At 45.5% G+C, this 8,497-nt stretch overlaps 1 protein-coding gene across 2 annotated transcripts in view; it reads right to left on the minus strand.

Moving 5' to 3' along the window:
- The window catches only part of CCSER1 (coiled-coil serine rich protein 1), a gene marked incomplete at its 3' end in the record, with an annotated part of 642,080 nt that extends 637,432 nt beyond the window's left edge, over positions 1 to 4,648 (minus strand). For both annotated transcript variants that reach the window (XM_082760286.1, XM_082760287.1), the window contains exon 1: positions 4,421 to 4,648. The remainder of the gene's footprint in view (positions 1 to 4,420) is intronic.
- Positions 4,649 to 8,497: the final 3,849 nt, after the last annotated feature.

The following is an 8,497-nucleotide window of genomic DNA, read 5'->3' on the forward strand; positions in this document are numbered from 1 at the left end:
AGATTTCCACATCTATGCCAAATCATAATAATAATAAAAAAACTATACTAAGACAGATGAGTCATTAAGATAATACTGTGGAACTTGAGATACATATTCCAGTTCAACTGTCTTTTTCTATCACAAATCAATTGTGTGACTTCAACCCAAACACTGGCTCAATTTCCCATCTGTGAAGATAATAATTACAGATTCACACTTCAAAACTCACAAGGGATTTAATAGTAATAAGTAGGAGAAAAAAAAAAAAAAAGATAAAAAAGAAAAAAAAGAAAAAAAGTAATGTAACTTAGTACTTTTGGATATCGCAAGTTTCTGGAATGTCATTAAGGTCAGGTGAAAACATTGTTGATACTCTGTGTCAGCATCATCATTCAGATCTTTATAATACACCTCAATAGTGTATTTTTTTCTTTTATTGTTTTTGTGTAGAATCACAAAATGCCTACAACATACAATCAATTTTTCTAATGTAACGTCATTTTTTACTTACTGCTTGCCTGTTCTCTTATACTATCCTTGTATCTTAGTATAAAACAAGTATCCTGCACAGGGTAGACCCCTCTTTCAGATAGAAACAGTAGTCTCTGTAGGAAACACTAACATTTCGTTGCCACACAATGGAGAACAAACTATACTCTTCAGTCACAGAGTGTGTGCATTTACAATACCTAAGTGATACAGCCTACTATCCAGTAGAAATCAAAAAGCAGTAAATAAAAATAACCAGACAGTTAACTAGTGAACTGCTATACAGGTTTTTCATACAGCTGCATGTAAAATATATGACTGCATCTTCCATAACCTCACTGTTACAGGCCCTTCCTGAAGCATAAAAATCAACATGCAATGGTACAGGCACAAATCATGCTACGCATTTTAAGCGCTTACAAGTGCTGTATTTGACATGCCATCCCACACAGCCAAAACACTCGATAGTTAAGGTCTAATACAAAAGTGTACTTACTTGGTCAACGTAATGCCATTTACTGTCATTGTAGAAAATGGCCAGATAAACACAACGAGACAAAAGCACAGTGAAGCTGCAAAATTATTTCTCACAAAAATATGCATATGCAGTGGCAAGCAGGGCCTGTTGTTTTTGTTTTTTTTTTTCCTTTTTTTTTTTTCTCCCCTCCCTCTGTGACTAGCCCCTCCAGTTTCAACAAAGTTGCTCACAAGGTAGAAGACCTGAGGCACTGAATCTTATAACAAGTATTAATGTCTGCAAGATAGAGAGTAGAATTCTAAATTCCTGCCCCTAACAAGCTGGTAGTTATTCTAAAAATAAACTATGCCTATTAATTTGATTTGAAGTGTCTATAAGATTTCCTTTCCATGAATACTTTCACTGATCTTTCACTGATACACAAATGCCATTTCATCCAACCTGTTTTAATCAACCACAGAAAAACAATTGTACAGTTTTCAGTTCCAACCTTGCCTCAGAGGTTGGTAACACCTGGTAAACACACAGCCTCCCTAAACTAGGACATCTCTGGAAGTGCAGTGAAAGCACTAGATGATCCATGAACTAAAACGGTATGGAAATATCACGTCCTGAGAACAGGCAGGTTTTTTAGGCTTCTCAAAATCTACCATTAAGTTTATTTTCACTAAACACTTTTCTCAGAGATTTGTATTTGTATAATTTGTAACCACATGTGAAAACCATACATGGACCTTATGCAATTGTGAGCTTCCAACTGCTCCAGATGAGCTAATCCAATAAAGCCATAGAAGAACCAAAGCCCAAGAACCTTCATGGAGGAGTAGGAATTTGACCACATGGAGCAACAGCTTTACACCCCTCTTGTAAATTATAAAACAATCCAACTAAAAAACAGAAACATTGCCAAATGTATTTTAAAATTGTTCAGTGTTCAGCTACTGACTACAAAGCTGATTTAAGGCATTAGGCTTGAATCAGAAACTCAACCACAGCTTATGCAGCACAACAGACTGTACTCTCACACAACCATATGCTTAGGCCTGAAGATACAAGACTTCACCTTCTCAGCATTTTGTGACTAACAGACAAATATCAAATGCTCTCTTTCCACATAACCCAGATATGGAACATACCTGCATACTATTTGAGGTCCTCCTTCCGATATGACTCTACACCCATCTCCTTACTCAGGCCTGCACAAAGCCCTCTAGAAGATAGGCCTTGCACAAGATATTCCAAAAAGTCCTGCCAGGGAGCAAGGTCAGGGCTATGGTACTCCACACTGCAGACTGACAGACAACTTGCCTACTGAACTAAATTCTCCCAACAAGCTGCCTGAGAGAGCTACTGCAAGAATTCAGAATTTAGCAGAAAGTGGATCAGCCTCCAGTAAGAAGAGACCTAAGCTCCTCTCTGTAACCTTTCCCAGTAGGATTGGGTAAAGCTTTCATCTTTATCTGCTTCTTTCTAAGAACTAATTAAAAATAAATAAATAAACACACACACAACACACCACAACAACAAATGGGAATATCCTGGCAAGCCAGAGACAAATCTTTATAGAAAGCAAACAAAAATTGAACTAAAAGGAAAACAGTGTAAATGGACAGCTGCTCTTTCCATTTCCCAGTGGTTGAACTAGTGAGATTGAGGTAGTCTTTACCAGAGCAAGGGATCTTAATTTGCCTGTACTGTTCCTCAGTAAGTATAGTCACTCACAGATGTATGAAACAACCCAGAAGTTGGAAATGCATGTTAGGACTCCAGACTGAAAGACCAAAGGGACCGCCGCACTCCAGACTCCAGCAAGTAAAGGAACTCCAACCTGCAGGACATATCCCTTGTTTGCATGACACGCTTCCAGCATAGCCTGGACAGCCACAATATTACCTTCTCCTGAGACGGTGCTGCCTATTTTTCGGGTGTTGCTTTCTGCTTGCGATCCTAGAGAACAATAACTTCAGAGTGAAAAGTCATTATCATGTCTCTGAGAGGACTTTTGAAGGCTAATCCTTCCTCTGAGTTATTCTAGGACTGAGTCAGCCTTTCACATTTCCATTTCTAAGAAAACATTCTTGACATATTTTTTTTTCACTGTTCCTGTAATAATACTCTGTTCTACAGCAGCCTCAGAAATCATGGGCAAAGCAAGCCCCAAGAGATAATCACCAATGCAAAACAAGGTTTATGCATTATTATTACTTCTAGCTAGATAAATACAAATCTTGCCGTCCTTTATACTAATTGCATTTGTACTACAGAGACACATAAAATATGGAATTGTAAGGAGGACGAGAACCCCCCTAAATGATTAGGCGCAATGTCTTACTATCTAAGCTTTTCCAGTTCATTAATATTTCACTTTTATATATTCCTCAGCTGCTTTTACAACATGTTCCTTTCTCTCCTTCTTAAGTGTGAGCACAGAGAATTGTTTGAAGTAACTAGTAGACCTTGCCTCACATCCCCACCTCCCTGCCCCCTGAGAGTTTAACACTTCAAGTGCAATATATACTAGATGGAAAAAACGCATCTGGCATAGAAGAGAATAAGAAGGGATTTTGAGTCTCCCTTCTGGTTACGTTCCCCTATAAAGGTGTGCGATAGGAAAACAAAGCGGACCACGTTTCTCTAAGCTGAGAAACTTACTGCTGTCAGTTTCAAAGGCAAGACAGACACAAAGCTCTGAAGGGTTCAACTCTCTGCGGAAAAGCAGGACTGCTGCGTTCACTCGCAAAATAACAGAACTCACTGCAACTTTCTTTCCCTTGCAGGAAAGTGAAAGATCACCTCCTTCAGCCAGGAGAAAACGCACAAATTATCGAGAGGAGAGGTGGGATTTTCACAAACCTTTCCCATAATAAGCGGCACCACCGCCATCTGCTCCACCTCTCGAGCCTGCCGTGTGTTTCTGGAGAGCTGTCAGCATCCTCCAGCTCCTTTCCCCCAAACCCAGCCCCGCGCAAAGGCCCCGCAGCACCCCCACGGCGCTGCTCACGCTTCTGAGAAGGCTCCTGCCTCTCACCCCCACGGGTCGCGGGCAGATTCCTCGATAGCCAGGGCAAGGAGAAGGAGAAGAATGAGGAGAGGAGCCCCAAGGCGAGGCTCCAGACAAAAAGCACCGCGTCTCCCCACCGACCTGCGGGGCTCACACCCCTCTGCAGGCGCAGCCCGGCTCCGCGGGGTGGAGGGGGTGGGGGGCTGCAGCCGCCACACGGCAGCCCCGGGGCCACCTGCGGGCTGCCCCCCGCCACCTCCCCGCCGGCTCCTCGCCCCCCGGCACCGAGCTGCGGCACCGGCAGCGCCCAGCCAAGGGCGCAGGGCGGCCGGGAGCCGCCGCCCCGCCAGCGCTGAGACGAGGCGAAGCGAGGCCGGGCCGCCGCGGGGCGCCACCCTCGGCATCCCCTCAGCACCTGGCGCCCCCCGCCACCCGCCCGGGGGTCGCGCTATAGGGAGGGGACGCGTTACCTGGCCGGGCTCCACCGGCGGGGGCTGGGGACCCCTGCGGCGGCCACCGCCGCCACCTCCCCGCCCGCCTTGCTGCTGGCTCGCCGGGCGAACGATGCGGCCGGGGCCGCTCGCCCCAGCCGGTGTCAATCCGTCTGTCCGTCGGTGTCAGTCGGTCATGCTGCGGCTGTGGGGTGTGCGTGCGGGTGGGCGGCGTGCGGGGACAGAGAGAGGGAGGCAGCGGGCGGAGGGGGGGGGGCGGGCCGGGGCGGTGCTTCCGCGTGTGTGTGTGTGTGTGTGTGTCGGGGCCGGGGGGGGGCCGGCTGCGATCGCGTGGGGGGCTGCGGGGGGCACGGCTGCACACGCGGGTGGGTGGGTGTCCCTGCGTGGGTGGGTGGCTGTGGGTGTCCCTGCGTGGCAGCCTCCGCGGCCGGCAGGGGTTGGAGCAGCGCTGGGGGGGGTTGGGGTTGGGGGGGTGAAAGTCCGGGTCTGCCGGGCAGGAATTCAGCGCTGCCCCGGTGTGTTTACACTCACCATCTGCTCAAGGATTTCGCGTTTGTTTGTTTATTTATTTACCTATTCATTTATTTTTTTTCCTCCCCCGCACGCTAGGGGAACCAGCTGATTTCACTTCCTCATCTCCTTTTTTCTGATAACGCGCTTCGTAATTATTTTTTTTTTTTTTTCTTGTGAGCCCGTCACAGTCCAGGCACGTTGCCATACGTAAAAAATAAAATAAAATAAAATAAAATAAAATAAAATAAAATAAAATAAAATAAAATAAAATAAAATAAAATAAAATAAAATAGGACCGTGTACAGGGCACCTAAAAAGCAGTTACGGTACCAAAGGCAAGGTCTCATCCACACCGGTATGAAAACGGAAATAATCCACCTGGAATATTGGTCAGGGCAGCAGCCAGTTACAGGGCATTTGCTGTAAGGAATGAAGTTCCCTTCCCAACCCAGAAAGGAAGGGTAAAACAGAGGAATAGCCATGCTCTATGCAACTAATATTTAAGGGATAAAGTTTTCGTATTATGTTCTTTCTTGCCAATTTATACAGCACCATTCCCACATCCCTTATCAAAGCAACCTCGCTGGAATAAAGTGAGTGACAATTCACGTGGATGGCAGGCTGCAGATAGGCACCACCTCACCTCATCTTACAAAAGCTAACATGCATAACTTCGCCACAGAGTATCACATTGGCTTTGCAACCCAAAAATAACTTCATTTTGTAAACATCATTGCTGCTTCTGAAACTGAAGAACTCAAATAAATGTTAAGAACTAGACTTATATAGTGAAGTGTAGATCAAAATTAAGCCAATGAGAGTTTTGAAGAATTCTGAGTAAAACTCATTTCCGTAAAATGCAGGCAGCTACAACTTAACAGCAACAATGAGGCCAATTTCAGCTGAAATCCTGAAAATACTTCTGTGAAAATAGAGGGAGTTATGTCTGTGTCAGATTTCGTATGAAACTGACAGGAATCTGGAGGGTTTTAAATATGTCTTTACAAAATCTAAATTTTCAAACAAGGCCATCTGACATACACGATTATCTTTAGATATAATAGTCAGTCAGTCAAACAAGTTCACCACTATGCTGTATGAAATGTAATGACCAAACTGAAAGGTGTTTGTTTCTGTTTCTCCTTGGGCTTGGGGCAGAGTGGCTAGAAAGCTGTGCAGAGGCAAAGGGACTTGGGAGTGCTGTTTGATGCTCGCCTGAACAAGAGCCAGCAGTGTGCCCAGGTGGCCAAGAAGGCCAGCAGCATCCTGGCTTGTGTCAGGAATGGTGCAGCCAGCAGGAGCAGGAAGGTGATCGTCCCCCTGTGCTCTGCTCTGGTGAGGCCGCACCTCGAGCACTGTGTTCAGCTTTGGGCCCCTCACTACCAGAAGGACATCGAGGCCCTGGAGCGTGTCCAGAGCAGGGCTATGAAGCTGGGGAAGGGCCTGGAGCACAAGGCCTGTGAGGAGCGGCTGAGGGAGCTGGGGGTGTTTGGTCTGGAGGAGGCTCAGGGGAGATCTTATTGCTCTCTGCAACTGCCTGAAAGGAAGGTGTGGGGAGCTGGGGGTCGGCCTCTTCTCACAGGTAACTAGTGATAGGACCAGAGGGAATGGCCTCGAGTTGTGCAAGGGGGGGTTCAGGTTGGAAATTAAGAGACATTTCTTCTCAGAAAGAGCAGTCAGGCATTGGGACGGGTTGCCCAGGGAGGTGATGTAGTCACTGTCTCTGGGGGTGTTCAAGGAAAGGTTGGATGTGGTGCTTGGGGACATGGTTTAGTGGGTGACAGTGGTGGCAGGACAATGGTTGGACCAGATGAGCTTTGAGATCTTTTCCAACCTTTACGATTCTATAATTCTTGGCCAGATAGTAACAGATAAAATGTTCTACAGTCACAGAGAAACTACTGGAGTATGCTGAACACAACAGTACCATAATGATGCTAGACAGACATTTTTAGTAACTTGTCATCCACATTTTAAAATGTTCAAAAATCTCATGGGACACCACCTCAAGAGTAGATATTCATTATTCAAAGTGCCTATATTCGCAAAGTGGGAATTTCAAACAAGAAGACATGGTGGCAAAATAGTTCTACTGAGTACTGGTTCAAAACCCATCCAAACATTTAAGCATGTATACAGCTCTATGTGCATGAATTGTCTCAATGAAGACTAGGATTTTTTGCCATAATTAAAATTACATGTCTGCTTAGCAACTTTATTAAGTTTAGACAGCCTTGAAGTTAAAGACAGAGGAATCTGTGATTTGCTGAACCCGGGTTCTCCCAAGAGCCTTGCATGGTTTCTGAACTCCATCTCTCACCCTTCTTCCTCCTGCCTGTGTTCACTAGAAGATTCTCACAGCCTCCTAATGGTTAACTCTGACTCTCTGGCATGTTTCTCTAAGCTCTCCTGCCTGCTGTTGCCCTGAAAGGTTAGCCCCTGTGATTAAGTGGCACTTCCAGACACACTCACAACTGATGCTTCTAGTGAAGTCAGAAAGGCTTTGATCAGCCCAGTGACACAGGCAGAAGAACAGCCAGCAGCTAGAGATTGTACAGAATAATGGCAGCTTTTCAAAAATTACATTTCATTCTAGTGTGTGTGTGTGTGGGGGGGGGGGGGGGGGGGGGAGAGAACAAAACATTGTAATTATTTTAAGCATCAAGCAATACCTGTTTTGAAGTGGCTTTGCTAACGGAGACCTCAGCAGATAGCTATGGGAGCTACAGGAGGAAGAAAATTTATGGCCACCACACCCAGGACCTTCCCAAGCATAAGTAACCTGATTCTAGTCTCCCACCCATTTCCTGATAGTGTGGCCCCAGTGACTTTTGCAGAAAACCTCTCTGTATGACAGGTATTACACCAAAATAATCATCAGGCTTTGCTAACACCATCAAGTCTTATCAGAAAATTCCAGGTTTGCAGAGATGTGGATTCATCAGGAAGAATGCGTTCTTCTTGCTGGGGTATAAATGTCCTGAAAATTACTACAGCAGACATGTCTGATCCCCTTGCATTGTCTATCAGCTATTTCTATTCCCTCTCAGTTTGAGTTCATTCCTTGTTTCCTGACTAATCATTTCACATGATCCCCCGTGCTTGATGCTGCCACCTACTTAATAAAAAAGAGGGCTGTGTTTTTTACCACACTTTTTTTCACTTTTTCTCCACCTCAGTGTGGATTCATTTCAGGGTAGGCATGGAGGGAGCTGAGGCACATGAGATCAAATCAGTTTTGACAGCCACGTCCATCAGGGTTCAGTGTGCATCCCTGTGTAACCTTCTTTAAGACCTTAAGATCTCTGGATACAAGCCATCAGTGCAGAGAAGAGCTGCTCTGCCTTATTCAGCAGTCAGGACAGTCAGTGATTCTCTGCACGAGTGACCCTAACTGCGGAGATTTAGGGGCTGGACATAGCTATAAAACAAAATACTTGGGAGGAGGAGGGCAGGTAAAACACCAGAGGGGGGCGTGTAAAACAGGTTCATCTCTGTTTTGGAGGAGCATTTAATGAATCTTAAAGGAACCGGTTCTGTGAGAGCAACTCTGCTTGCCAAGCTGTGACTCACAGCCACATG

Source organism: Aythya marila (genome assembly GCF_965140915.1).
Source record: "Aythya marila genome assembly, chromosome: 4".
Classification (NCBI taxonomy): domain Eukaryota; kingdom Metazoa; phylum Chordata; class Aves; order Anseriformes; family Anatidae; genus Aythya; species Aythya marila.